Source organism: Miniopterus schreibersii (genome assembly GCF_964146895.1).
Source record: "Miniopterus schreibersii genome assembly, chromosome: 12".
Taxonomy (NCBI): Eukaryota; Metazoa; Chordata; class Mammalia; order Chiroptera; family Miniopteridae; genus Miniopterus; species Miniopterus schreibersii.
Window position 1 is genome coordinate 40,882,134 of NC_138112.1, and position 15,529 is coordinate 40,897,662.

At 40.7% G+C, this 15,529-nt stretch overlaps 1 pseudogene across 1 annotated transcript; it reads right to left on the reverse strand.

The window, feature by feature from the left end:
• Positions 1 to 11,355: 11,355 nt before the first annotated feature.
• LOC308565537 (keratin, type I cytoskeletal 18 pseudogene) lies at positions 11,356 to 12,357 on the reverse strand (annotated as a pseudogene). Its single transcript has one exon. The product of its transcript is annotated as a keratin, type I cytoskeletal 18 pseudogene (transcript).
• Positions 12,358 to 15,529: the final 3,172 nt, after the last annotated feature.

Below are 15,529 nucleotides of genomic sequence, written 5' to 3' on the forward strand. Positions count from 1 at the left end.
AAATTAAAAAGTAAATATGACAAAACACACACACAAAACACACATAAAAACTCCAAAACTAAGACCAGATTGAGAAAAAAATATTTCTCACATAAATAAGGATTTCTAAAAATCAATTTCAAAAAGCACAACTCCACAGAAAAGCGGACAAAGAATATAAATCGTCAATTCACAGAAGAAAAAATTAAATAGTCAACACATTGATGAACATTTATACAGTGTGATAACACTGAGAGGTACGTGGGTTGAAATAGCAGCAAAAGTGATTTTTAAAAAGCAAGAATGATTTTTAAATTGACTTAAAGGATGAGTGGGAATTTTTTTTGAAGATGTTTTAAAAATTGATTTTAGAGAGAGAGGAAGAGAGAAACATTGATTTGTTGTCCCACTTATTTATGCATTCATCAGTTGATTCTTGTATGTGCCCTGACGGGGGATCCAACTCACAACCTTGGCGAGACGATGCTCTAACCAACTGAGCTACCTGGCCAGGGCAGGACTGAGTGGGAATAAACAGAAAAAGAAAAAGAAAAAAACTTTTTGCAAAGGCTAGAAGCTCCTGCTTATTTTTGAAAAAGCTACAAGCAAAGAGGAGAATAGAAAGAATGAGATGAAAGAGATGAGACAAAGCACTAGAAGTTTGAACTAAACCCTCCAATATCTGAAGCCACTGAAGAACTTTTTTTTTCTGAGGGCCTTCCTGGTGGCTTATTTATTTATTTTACTTTTCAATTGCAATTTACATTCAATATTATTTTGTATTAGTTTCAGATGTACAGATAGTGGTTAGACAATTATGTACTTTACAAAGTATTCCCCCCCAATATTTCCAGTAACCACCAGGCACTATACATAGTTATTACAATATTATCAATTATATTCCCTATGCTGTACTTTATATCCCCATGACTATTTTGTAACTAATAATTTGTACTTCTAGTTATTTATTTTTAATCCTCACCAGAGGATATTTTCTCCATTGCTTTTCAGAGAGAGTGGAAGGGAATGAGAGAGAGAGAAAAATAGCTATGTGAGAGACACATTGACTGATTGCCTCCGGCACTTGCCCCAGACTGGGATCCAGGATCAAGCCTGCAACTGAGGCACGTGACCCTGACCAGTATTGAACCAGAGACCCTTCAGTCTGTGGGCGGACACTCCAACCACTAAGCCAAACCGGCTAAGGCTGTACATCTTAATGCTTTCACCTTCATGCCCAGTCCTCCATACCCCCTCCTCTCTGGCAACCATTTGTCTGTTCTCTGTACTATGAGTCTCTTTCTGTTTTGTTTGTTCATTTATATTGTTCTTTAGATTTAACATGTAAGTGAAATCATATGGTATTTATCTTTCTCTGTCTGACTTATTTCACTTAGCATAATACCCTCTAAGTTCATCCATGCCATTGCAAATGGTAAGATTTCATTATTTTTTTTATGGTTGATTAATATTGTATTGAATATATGTACCACCACTTTTTTATCCACTTGTCTATTGTCCACTTGGTACTTAAGTTGCTTCCATATCTTGGCTTTTGTAAATAATCCTGCAATGAACATAGGGGTGCATATATTCTTTCAAATTAGTGTTTTGGGTTTCTTCAGATGTATACCCTGAAGTGGAATCACTGAGTCATGAGGCAGTTCCATTTTTTTAAAAAGATTTTTTATTAATTTTTAGAAAAAGGAAGGGAAAGAGAAAGAGACATTGGTGTGGGGCAGAACATCAAAGGGCTGCCTCCTGCACGCCTCCTGCCGGGGATCGAGCCGGAAACCTGGGCATGTGTCCTGACCTCCTGGTGCACGGAATGACTCCCAACCAACTGAGCCACACTGGCCAGGGCAAAATGTAGCATTTTAAGTCAGAAAAAAATAAAGATTATTCAACAAATGCTACAGGGAAAACTGTCTAAACAATTAAAATATATATATTTTTATTGACTTTTAGACAGAAGGGAAGGGAGAGGGAGAGAGAAACATCAATGTGCAAGTGAAACAGTGATCCGCTGCTTCCCGCAGGCCTCCCCTTGAGGATATAGCCTGTAACCCGGGCATGTGCCCTCTCAGGAATTGAACCCACAACCTTTTGGTGCATGGTACAACGCCCAACCAACTGAGCCACACCAGCCAGGGTTAAAAGTCAGATTCTTATCATATACTATATACAAAATTAATTATCAGATGACATTAAAGCTTTAAAAATTAACAAGCAAAACTATGAAAGTACTAAAAAATAAAATAGGAAAAAATGTTTTTATTATTTCGAAGTAAAAAGACCTTTCTTGGGAGAATCTATAGGGAAGCCTCTGATTTTACCTGGGGCAACCTTAAAGAGTTTAGCACTTTATTACACACTCAGAAGAAAATCCACTCCTCTAAACAGTAATAAACAATGAAAAGGTTACTGAATTGTTTGAAGAGACAGGGAGACAGTTAATAAATTCCTTTAGATATTTATGTTCTTCCTCCTTATTGTCAGCTCCTCCCTTTTTCTCCTCCACTTAATCCCTAGAGCAAACAGATTTTTTCTGCTTTTAATATTGACTCACAGGCCTTGGAGGCCTAGCCTTTGGGCATTGCAAGCAAAATATTATATATATATGTATGTATGTATTTTTACAGTGCTTTCTTGTATTCTTCCTCATTTTTCAGTGTACTGTTATTGTTGGACAGGAACTGGTCCTGGAGCATTTCTGCCTTGGGCCAGCCTGTAGTGTGTGGGTTCTTGACTTCATGCAGGAAGGATTTCACAACATGAGTCATTTATTAAAGCTGGGGACAGTGAAACAAGGAAGGGCTTAGGATAGAAGAGGCAATAGGAGAGAGCCTAGGCTGGGCTGCTCTGGTTCTCTAGAAATGTTATAGGAAAGAAAAGAGCCTAGGCAGGGCTGCTTTGGCTCACTAAGAAATAAAAGTCACAGTGACAGAGGTGAGTCAAGGTAGAGAAAAGTAAGAGAAAAGGAGGCCTTGGAGACAGGTTCAGAGGGTTAGGCTGGGACAAGAGAAGGGAAATAAATAAAGTGAGCCTCATAATCATCATGGCTTTCTGCCTAGAGGCACTGTGAACTGAGTGTTTTAAATTTAGCAGAAATATCCTCAGATATAAAGGTGAAATGAGGATGTTTCAGAAAAAACAAAAGCTGAGAGATCTGACATAAGACATGTGAAATATAAGAAATATTGAAGGAAAATGATGCAGAAGGAAATGCAGATCTACAGAGGAATTGAAGAGAGCCAAAAAATGATAAACTTTTTTCTTCATTATAAAATTTTCAGAGGATAATTGGTAATCATACATTATCAGTGGGAGTGTTAATGGTACAACCACTTTAGGAAAAGATTTGGCAGTTTTTTATAAAACTAAACAAACGCCTACCTTCTGACTCAGTGGTGCCACTGAATTTACTCACAAGGATTGAAAATACAAGGATGGGCAAAAGTAGGTGTGAGTACACAAAGCAACTATTACAATACATCAATACATGTGCAAGGGGTAGCTCAGTTGGATAGAGGAGTGTCCCAATATGCCAAGGTTGCAGGTTCAATCCCTGGTCAGGGCACATACAAGAATCAAACAATGAATGCATGGATGGGTGAAACAACAAATCAATGTTTCTCTCTCACTCACTCTCCCTTTCTCTCTCTAAAAGCGATGAATAGAATTTTTAAAAAAACTATTACAAAGCTATTGTAATAATCATAACCTGCATGCTTTTTTTCATACAAACAACTGTAAACCTACTTTGCCAACCCTTGTACATGTCCACACAAAGACTTATCCACAAATATTCATAGCAGCTTTAGTCATAATAGCTAAAAACTGGAAACAAGTGGTGTGAGGCCAGTGTCCCTGGAGTGGAGCGACCTGGTGTAGGGTGTTAGAGCCCTGACAGAATGAAGAGACTGGTTTGGCAGAGGGGCTTAAAAACCAAGCAGAGTGAAGAGAGTAGAGAGTCAGCCCAGTGTGGGGCTTCAGAGACCAAGCCAGGTGTGTCAGAGGTCCCCAAGACCATCCCCAGGAGAGTGTGCACAGAGTGGGCAATGCTGGCACTAGCCCAGTACTGAGAGTCAGCGTCAAAACGGGGTGAAACGTGCATCTATGTAGGGCAACCTAGTGCAAGGTATTGGAGTTCAAGTGGGGTAAGATGGGCATCTGCACAGGAGAGAAAAGGGTGCAGCAATAAGGGATTAGGTTACAAACTGATAGACTGATTAAAAAAATAACTAGGGCCCGGCTGGGCGTGGCTCAGTGGTTGAGCGTGGACCTAGGATCCAGGCAATCAGGGTTTGATTCCCGGTCAGGGCACATGCCCGGGTTGTGGGCTCAATCAATGACTCTCTCATCATTGATGTTTCTGTCTCTCTCTCCCTCTCCTTTCCTCTCTCTGAAATCAATAAAGATATATTAAAAAAATAAATAAATAGGGATTAAAAAAATTACTAGAGGTGATATTAGGGATAATGAGAACCCAGATTTTCTTACCATCATTAGAATTAGAAACTTGGAAAGAGGGAAAAGTAGAATGAAACCTGTGATGTTAGATTGAAATTGGAGGTGCCAGTGTGAAATCATGGCTTTCAATAGATAGATGTTGGAAGGCATATAAACGTAAATGAGTGTGTTCACTTAAAGGGCCTGTGTTCAGGGACACCCTCACGAACACTGAATATGTTTAGTGTCAAGATCTTGTTTCTAAATAGTATTCTCTACTTCTTAGAAAAATGACTGATTACAGGGTTGGTTGGGATACGGAAAAATGCAAGATGAGTCGGGAACACGTTGTGCAAGAAACAAGGAAGTGCTCAAGGAATGACATGGACATATCAAAAGAACTCAAGGGCCAGCTTGACCACACCAGGACACACACACACATATCCCAGCTCCAATGGCCAAATCTGGGCTATAATTTGACCTGCAAAGTAAATAATGATTTAACAGACTATAATCCATTGAATAAAATATAAAATCATGAATCTGTATCTATTTTAAACACCAATGAATAAATTAAAAGTTTGGTAAAAATAGAATACTTACATAGTTTCTAAATATCTAGCATAAAATATTGATCAATTACAAAAGGAAAAAGATTAACTTTATGTATATCAACAACTCACTCTCAAGTAGTTAAAAAATTATTTGTACTGGTGGCAATGATTCTGAAAGAAAGAAATACAAAAATCACAGTTATATTTGGAGATTTCACCACTTGTCTCTCAGTAATTAGTAGAACAATTATGTATCCTGTTGGTTATGTAAGTCTATATATTTAAAATTCATAGGACAGTTCTGCAAAAAGTCAATTATACTGTATGATTTTTAAAACTAAAATAATAAAAAAATAATAACATCTACATATATAGTAATGAGAGTGACAAAGCAAATCAATAACCTAACTTGACACCTTAAGGAACTAGAAAAAGAAGAGCAAACTAAACCCACAGCCAGCAGTAGGAAGGGAGTAACAGAGAGGAGAGTGGAGGCAAGCCCAACAGAGAACAGAAAAATAGAGAGAAAACCAATAGAGATTAGAGGTCGGCTCTTCATAACAATCAACAAAATTGACAAATCTTCGGTTAGATTGACTAGGATATAAAGTGAGAAAATCAAATTACTAAAATCAGAAAAGAAAGGACATTACTGTAGATTTTATAGAAATAAAAAGGGGCCTAAGCGAATGCTATGGACAGTTCGCTTCACGAAGAGGAACCAGAGGGCAGAGGAACAGTGATTCTACTTTTTGAATTGTGTCTTGTATGCATGAATCATTTATTTAACCAGTAACAACAACAAACTTCTGAACAAGAGAACAGATCAAAAGGAAGATAATATATTAAAGTGTAAAATATCTGCGTTGCACTTTCTAACATTCCTGCCATAAGCTTGTGTTACCTCCATGATTGGAATAAAAGCCCAAAAGATTTTTTAATATTTGTAATGTTCATGTGTGTACAATTTTTCTTTTCTTTTTTTAAAAATCCTCACCTGAGGATATTTTCCATTGATTTTTAGAGACAGTGAAAGGGAGGGAGGGGGAGAGAGGGAGATCAGAAAGAGAGAGAGACACTGATTGGTTGTCTCCTGCATGCACCCCGACTGGGCAGGGATCGAACCTGCCACCCAGGTAAGTGCCCTTGACTGGGAATAGAACCCAGGACCCTTCGATGAGAGGGCTGACACTCTAACCACTGGGATACACCGGCCAGAGTTATACAATATTTTGTGTGTTTTTAAATTTTAATATCATATCAACTTTTACCTCTTCTTTGACTAGATGAATTCAGTGGAAACAGCATCTCCGTGTCTGTGAGCAAGAACTGGAACCCCTAGGCTTTGCATTCCCAGGTGAGACCTCTGCCTGAACCAGGAATGGAAACACTTTAGAAACAAAAAGAAGAGCACTTTCTCAGGGAGCCAAAGGAGGAGGATGTTGTTCTAAAAATAGACTGGAATGTGGTGGCTGGACTCAGACATTCAGAACTAATTTTTAAGTCCCCGTGTTCAGGCAGCTGTCAGACAAAGGCAGATGGAAGCCAGTGGGATCAGGTCCCTGGACGCCAGCTGGTGAAGCTGGAAAGAAGCAGCGGGCTATGGATGCGGGAAAGGCAGGGTCAGCACCTTCAAATACTGACAGCAGTGAGTTCTGTCCCCACACTAGGAGGGGAAAGGCCTGGGCTCTGGTCAACAGCAATGAGCCAGGTCAGACTCTCTGGATTGACATCACCCTTGTGCCAAAAGAACACAGGCAGCTCAGACTGCTTTTTCATTTGTGCTGGGTGGAAAGTGCTGGACAAGAATCCAAATAGTTCAAAGCTTTGAGGCTTGGCCCTCTGGCCCATTTCTCTCTGTGCTGCTATTTGCCCAGGCCAGTGAAGAACCCTGGTCTCTAAAGAGTCAAGATAATGTGAATAAATCAGAATATCATAACTTTTTCAAATGAACATTTTTATTTTTTTAAATTATTTTTTCCCATAAGATATGTCATCAGTCATCATTACATTCTGTGGAATATCTGTTTGGATTTTTTGTTTTTGTGTTGCCTCCCCAATAGGAATGGAAGCTCCATGAGGACTGGGGACTTTTTCTGCTCCATTCACTGCTGTTTTCTCAAAGCTCAGAAGACAGCCTGACACAAACAATTGCTCAGAAGATTTTTGATGAGTTACAAAAAAATAATATTGCCAAAAATTTGTTACAAAACATTCAAATGGTAAAGATAAAAAAGTATGAGTTGAGTTTGTTCATATCTGCATCTACTTCTGCTCCTCCAAGATAGCCATTATAACATTTTAATCTTAAAACAATCTCTGTCTTGTTTATCTCTGTATATCTTAAGCAGCCCACAGTGCCTGGCATAGAAATACTTGATAAAAACTAGTTGAAAATTCAATAAGTGAGTTGTAAGAAGTCTTAGGGTTGGGTGGGAGGGCTAAAAAACCCCCACAATGGTTGGCAGTTATAGGCTAGTTCCCCAACAAGTTAGGGTGAATTCCCTGAGTTAGGCATTCATCTATATATCACAAGTACCAAGGAGAGTGCTTGAATGCTACAATTATTTATTTAACACTTCCTCAATGATCCAACCATATAATGAGGAGAGAAATTTGATTCTCCAGCCTGCTACACAATGTCTGGCTTCCTTGCATAAGGACTCCCTGCCCTATTAAACTGGCCCAGTGCCTTCCTACCACACATAGCATGCTGGCCCCAAGGCAGTATTCCCATCCCAAGAGGCTCTCTACGCCTCTTTGCTGTTGGCAGGACAGAATGAGAGGACCCTCCCATGGGCCACAGATACCCACCCTCGCACCCAGCACGTCTGGATGGAACTCTGCCAAGTCAGAACCTCTGAGAGACAGGTATCTGTCAGCATCTCTTTGTGACGGTGTCACAGGAGCTTTGTCTGAGTGCCAGTTTCTCTGTAGAAAAGGCATTCAACGCCAGAAAAGTCAGTGTCTCAGTCACACTAAAAGTACAATGTTGAAGCATTAAGCTGGAATGTGGCAATTTACAGCTGTTACACCATACTCACTAAGTGAAATAATATTTTGTGCCAAACTTTCAAAGACATAGTCGCATGAAAACTATTTGTATTGCCTAGATGCATGGTTAAAAGTCATTTACCAGAAACGTAAGAAAGTCTGCTACAGGATATCTGCTAAGAAGCATAAATTCAGAGTGCGAAGTGGTTGTTTCCTATTTTACATTTAGTTATAAATAAAGTGATGCACTAAGCATAGAAATGTGACTCAGGGTGGATTCCTTGCTAGTTAATAACTTTATTGAGTCAACAAAACTAAATCAACATTCCTAGAATTCTTAGTAAGCCTGGTATACTTTTAGCTCCAATTCACTTTTGTTTTCTTCTTGACCTATGCTTAGGAAATACCAGGTCTTTTACCTTCCAGAAGTTAAGCAAACTCTTCCAATTTTGCACTGTACTTACTGCTGGGTTCTCTTAGTGAGGGTGGTGGTGGTGGAGGGAATGAAGAGAGGACTGCATTCTCAGTATCCAAAGCATTAAAAGTTGCCAAATAAGTGCTCGGGCCCTTGCATCTGCTAGTCCCTTGGTTTGAGAGGCTCTTTTCCCAAATCTTTGAGTAGTTTCCTCCTTATCATTCAGGTTTCAGCCAAAGGTCAGTCCTTCCTGACTATCCTATTTAATATTGCCCTCCTCCCATCACTCTATTTCATAACACTTAGTCTTATTTTTCTCACATCACATCATCTGAAATTATATAATGTATCTGATTATTGTCTGTTTCGTTAAGTAAGATCTAAGCACCATGTCTGCCTTGGATGCTACAGTATTCCAGCACCTTGAACATTGCCTGATACACAGAAAGCTTTAATATGTATAAATAATATGTATAAATTAAGTAAATATGTATTATTTATACATATTAAAGCTTGCTGTGTATAGAGTCTCCTCTCCAGCATCCACTGTGCTTTAGTAATCTAACTGAATAACTGAATAAGTAAGTGATTAAGTGTTACAGCTTTGGAGGAATGATTTGTTAGAGGATTTAAAAAGAGGGTTATTCGCCCCAGTAAGTTTAATTTAAAAAAATAAGATTTTTAATTTTCAATGAATTACCTTCTTGCCAAAAAAAAAAAAGGAAAATGAATTGGGATTGTCATGTTCATTGCCAACTTCATGTTGTGACAAAAAGACATTTTATGGCCCTTATACTTGTGGTGAATTCATACAAAGTAAAGATATATGTTCGCAGCAGAAGAAAAAACTTAACATTAGCAAGCACAGCTTTATCTTAAATGTCCAAAATATGACTTGGTTAATATTGCCTCTCTGAAATCTTAACTAGATTTTTTTGGTCAGTGTGGAAATAAGTGTGTAAGAAACAGAGCCCTCATGAATAATGACAATTGATTTAGTGTCTCTTACCTCTACTTTCCTCTTCTGTAAAATGGAGTTAAAAATCCTTGTCAGCCCAGCCGGCTTGGCTTAGCGGTTAAGCATCTACCTATAATCAGGAGATCTCGGTTTGATTCCTGGTCAGGGCACATGCCCGGGTTGCGGGCTCAATCTTCAGTTGGGGGTGTGCAGGAGGCAACTGATCAATGACTTTCTCTTATCACTGGTGTTTCTGTCTCTCTCTTCCTCTCTCTTCCTCTCTCTGAAATCAATAAAATATATTTTTCAAAAATAATAAATGCCCAGCCTGGTGTGGCTCAGCGGCTGAGCGTTGACCTAAGATCCAGGCGGTCGGGGCTCGATTCCCGGTCAAGGCACATGCCTGGGTTGCAGGCTCGATCAATGACTCTCTCATCATTGATGTTTCTATCTCTCTCTCTCCCTCTCCTTTCCTCTCTTTGAAATCAATAAAGATATATATTAAAAAATAATAATAATAATAAATAAATAAATAAATAAATAAATAAATAAAAATCCTTATCACATAGAATAGATAAGTTATACTAAGTACCTAGCTTTAGTAGATATTCAATGTATGTTATTTTGGGCTGTTGTTTTCTTTAAAATAGCTGAAATCCAGAAGCCCTTTGAGTGGCATCTGGCCTGGTCTCTGATCTTCTTCTGCCACACTACATTCTATTACACATCCTCCCTGGGAGATTATTTAGCAAGCACTGTGGGAAACAAGGGTGTTCTGATTGTAAACTTCCCCTGCTTGTCAGAACAACAACAAAATCAAGCATCGTTGTCAGTCTCCTCTCCAGCATTAATTGAGCTTAATCTAATGCTGAAGAGGTATCTGAACTGTGTACATAAGGAGATGGTGCACCCATCCAGGTGGAGGCTACCAGTTCATTAGAGGCCATAGCAGTAGCAGAAAAAAATGAACCAGAGTAGTAAATTTCAGGGATGCACCCCAATAAGAGTCAACTAGCTATGTGAGAAGAACTCTGACTGCCTCATTCCTCTCCCTGGCCCCTTTCCAAAAACAGCACTCCAAGGCACTGGGGTGGGAAGAAGATTGAAAAAGTCAACCAATCTCCTCCTGCCATAAGTCTAGCTTGTACTGGGGGAGGTGGAGAGCTTTGAACCAATCATAAGACTGACATTTTAAACCAGACCAAACTGAGTAGCAAGTCACAGAAGCTGCCCAAGGTGTCATTAAGGCACAGGAGAGGGGGATTTGCCACATTATAGTTGAAAGTGGTAATCAGTAATAATAATAACACCTAATAATTACTGAATGCTTACTATGTGCTTAGCCTGTCAAGAACTTTACATATATTATCCTATCTAGCCCTCATCATAACCTTGTAAGGTAGGTCACTACAACCTCCACTGCACAAGAGGAAATTGAGAAGTTAATTTGCCTAATTCACATCCCGGCAGTCCTGCTCCAGAGCCAAGCTCCTGACAATATGCTCTATTGCTTCTTATACCCTGATAGCTTGAGATTTCTTTGTAAGCCAGTTAAGGTACTCCTATGTGGGGGCCACCACGTGTCAAGACCATATAATGTGTCAGTTCAGAGTTCTCTCTTCTGCTTACTTAAATAAAATCTCTCAGGATATGAATTTCAAGAATTCTTAGCTTATTTCACACACACATTTTAAAGGTAAGGCTCACTTGGATTACAGGATAAAGGCCATATTCAACCACCTACCAGAAGAGTTAAGAAGGCATCTGCTCTATCTGCTATTGCCTGTCTCTCACTCCATTTATTTTTAATGATCTCTGAGATTTTTATTGGGTTCCTGTCGTCCCAAGGGGTGCCCCACTTCTGCTTCCTTAACATCTCAGAACTTTGGTGGTGTTGACCTCAGATACCAGTTTGCTGTCCACAATCAGGCTGGTGGTGATCTTTTGGATGCACTGCATGAAGTTGCTGTTGTCCAGGGCCTCACCAAAATCAAAGTCCTCCGCTACTTCCAGCAGACAATGGTAGGTGGCAAGCTCAGCCTCCATGTTGACCTCGATGGGGCCAGCAGGGTCTTGTATTCTGGGGCCCAATGCTGCTCTTTTGCCTGGGTCTGGGCCTGCTCTGACTCCAGGTGCAGCAGGATCCTGTTGAACTGTTTTATCTGCATGGCATAGCATGTTCTCACCTCCAAACTGGCCTTCATTTCTCATCGATTCCAGGTGTGTTTCCAAGGACTGAATCGTATGTCTCAGCTCCATGAGCGTCATCTCAGCAGCTCCTATCTCAGCAGTCTGTAAGGTTCTCCTCAGTCTGCTGGGGCCAGCACTTTTCTAGCTCCTCTTGGTTCTTCCAAGCTAGCTCATCATTCTGGGCTAGGGTGACTATTATGATCTTGCTGAGGTCCTGAGATTTGGGGACATCAAACTACGCTGTCAACCCAGAGGTGGCAATCTGGTTTGTAGATCATTTACTACTGCCTTGTGATTATTTTTCATGAAGAGCAGCTCCTCCTTGAGAGCCTGAATCTCTATCTCCAGCTGCAGTTGAGCGATATTGGTGTCATCAGTGACCTCTCTGAGCCCAATGACATCACTCTCCATAGACTAGCACAGGGCCTGCTCTGAATCATACTTGACTCTGAAGTCATCAGCAGCAAGATGGGCATTGTCAATCTGCACAACAATGCAGACATTGTCCACAGAATTCACAAAGATTTGAGCCCTCAGGTCCTCGATGGTCTTGAAATAATACTCCCAGTCTCTGACCTGGAGTCCCTTCTTCCCCAGGTGTCCCTGGATTTTACTCTCCAGTCTGAATTATCAGCCTCCAGGCTCCTTACTCTCACTAGGTAGGATGCCAGGCAGTCATTCAGGGATTGCACAGTCTCCTTCTCTCTAGATGCCCCTATATGCCTGCCAGACCCCTGGTCATCCCTCTGACCAGGGCCCTGGACTCCCAGCCACCCCACCCTCGATCTGGGAGCCCGAGCCCCTGGTGCCTGCATAGGTGCTGACCATGCTGCTGGCTGGGCTGGCAGTGGCTGGGCGACTGCCCGCAGCCCAGGGGCCAGTAGTTTATGCAGAAGCTGGAATGAGTGCTGAAGCTCCTGTTGTTCCGGTAGGAGGGCAAGAGGTCAAGATGCTGGGTGGAGCCACAGTCTCTCACTCCATTTTTAACAGCAAAGAATTTATATCAGAAAGCAGTCCCACAAAGTATTAATGACTTTCTTAAGCTATATTGTTTCTTATCAAAGATATCAGCAGTTTTTCCAGTTTCTCCTGTGATCTAATTTGGCAAATATTATTGAGCATCTGAACTGTGCTATGTACTGTTTGTTATGAAAGGTCCTTCCCTCAAGAACAATCTCACTCTCCCAGATGAGAAAGGAAAACACATAATGAGCAATAACTCAACTGAGGTTGTAGTACTTGTTCTAATGACTCTATGGGAGCCCCAAAAAGTGAATGCTGTTCCTCACAGAAGGCTTCCTGGAGGAACTAGCATTTGAGTTGGATTTTGAAAGGTGAAGAGGATTTTGGACAGGACACAGATGAGGAAACAGCATTCCAGGGAAAAGGGAACCATAAGCAAATTATGGAGCTATACAAATGGAAGACAAGCCTGGCCGGTATGGCGCAGTTCGTTGAGCATCGCCCCATGCACTGAAAGGTCGCAGGTTCGATTCCCAGTCAGGACGCAAAAACAAAAGAAGAAAAAGGAAGACATATCCTGGGAAGAGATACTCAACAAGGCTGAAAGAAGGAGGATGAGTGTTGGAATGAGGTGGGATTTAAACAAGAATGTGAGAATGGGAGCAAGGCTGACGTAGGAATGGGGGTACCAAGAAAGGGAGCCTAGGAGAGAGGAGGGGATTGGGAAAAGAAGGCTACAAGACTGGGTAATGACTATGGCTTGCAAGAAAGGATCAATGTGGGAGGTATTGGTGGTTGAGGTTAGAAAACTTGAGACTAGATTAGGAAAAGGAAAGATTCCGTTTGGGACATTTTGCAGTGTTTGCAGATTATCTAGAGGGGATACTCATCAGGAGAGTGTAGATTAGGACCTAAAGCTCAGCAACTTTATGGCTAGGGATAATAAATGAGGAAGTCATCAGCCTATGAGTGAAAAAGAAAACTGGTAGCAGACACAGTTATTCAGCAAAAAGGGTAGAAAAAAATGAAGAGATTGCCAAGAACAGAATCTTAGAGGTCACCTATATAGAGCAAATGGAGAAAACAGTGAACGATACCAAAAGAGAACTGTCAGAGAAGTAAAAGGAGAACCCATGGAGGGGGGAATCGCAGAGATTCAAGAAGGCAAGGTCAGTTAACATGGTAGGAATGAATGAAAGCTGAGTAAAAGTCATTGGGTTCGGTAATTAGAAATCAGTGACCTTCGAGTGGGAAGTTTCAGCATAGGGGAGATGTTTTCTTTACATCTTGCAGAAAGTACACAGCAGAGACCATCACTAATGTGCTTAATTATCTCAGTCATTGTCTTAGTCAGCTTTGGTTGCTGAAACAAAATGCCCATGGGCTAGGTGGCTTAAGCAACAGATATTTGTCTTTCACAGTTTGAGAGGCTGGGAAGTTCAAGATCAAGGTGCCTGCTGATTCAGTTCCTGGTGAGGACTCTTTTCCTGGCTTGCAGATCACTGCCTTCTTCTCCTATAACAGAAAAAGAGCTCTGGTATCTCTTCCTCTTCTTTGACGGGCACTAATCCCATTATGAAACCTCTACCTTCATCATCTTATGTAAGTACCTCACAAATACCTCTCATTAGGGGACTGGGCTTCAACGTATGAATTTGGAGTGGGGGGACACAATGAGTTCATCATAGTCATGATTCTTTGGATTACAAGCAGGAGAAATTCACTCCAAGCTGGTGTAAAGAGAATGCGTTTCAGCAAAGCCCCAAGGTAGCCGGGCTACGAAGGGAAAGGAAACAGGATCTGGAAAACCATCAGGAATCATAATCCTGACAGTCCTCTTACCTTCTCTCATTTCTATTTCTCTTGGCACAGCTGTGTTGGTATCCTCTGTCTTTGAAGACTAGCTTTCAATGGTTTGACATGCATATGGCCAAACAAAGGTCTCTATAACTTCGGGGCATGCATCTCCTCCACTCAAGCAGCATGTAGATAGTAGAATTTCTCAAATCCAATTATAGTTCCTGATGGATCTCCTATCCCTGAAGCCAACTCCACCATTTCCAGGCTTTAGAAGAGTAAAACAATAACCTTTTCTTTTTTCACCTAGGGTTGTTTGAGTTGAATTTCTGTTATATGCAATGGAAAGAGTTCAGCATTTCTGATGGTAGAAGTTGTTAAACCCCAGCATGGTTTCCAAGAAAGGCTTTCTTTCTAAAGAAACTCTCAAAGAATTGCCTAGAAAGGACAATTCTTTCCTTTAAAAGGTCTCACGTCTAGGTTTTTTTCCTATGATTTCAAAAGCAAGCAACCAAAAAGAAACCACTCAATTGCTTCACCATCTCCCTGGGGAGGCAGACGGGTATTTATTATGCCAATCGGATAGGTACAAATGGGCCTTAAAACTACTGACTTATTTCTTGTTGTTTCCCACCATGTCAAGAGACCTGCTACAAATGGAAAACCTTTTCTAGCCTCAGGACAACACTTCCTCTTTTCAAAAGAAAACAGCAAAATAGAACAGTTAACTAAGAAGGAAAGCAAACTTCTAGAGCTCATTTATTCCACTGAAGTAAACATCAGCCATCACCCTCCCACCAGGTGAGGACACAGGGAGAAAAGGGCTACCTATGAACCAGACTGTCACCAGCCACCAAATCTGCCAGCACCTGATCTTAAACTTCCTAACTTCCACAACTGTAAGAAATAAATTTAAAAACAACAACAAAGCCACAAAAACAAACCACACCAGCCATCCACTTAGTCAAGCACCCTGGATAGTTTCAGGCAAATAAACCCCTAAGCAGAAAATATGATTGGGAATGAATCAGCTCCTTTAGCATTTAATCTTTTTCACCTAATTATTTCTGTTTAAATCTCCTCCTCTGAATAATCTTTCAGCATTTTACTCTTTAGGGAATCTGAGCATTGCATTGCCTTTTGAAATCTGGCGGTGAGGCATTTCAAGACCTTTGGTAAGAGCAGGGTTTCCCACCGAGAAGAAGGTCCCTTGCTAGGAACAGCTGG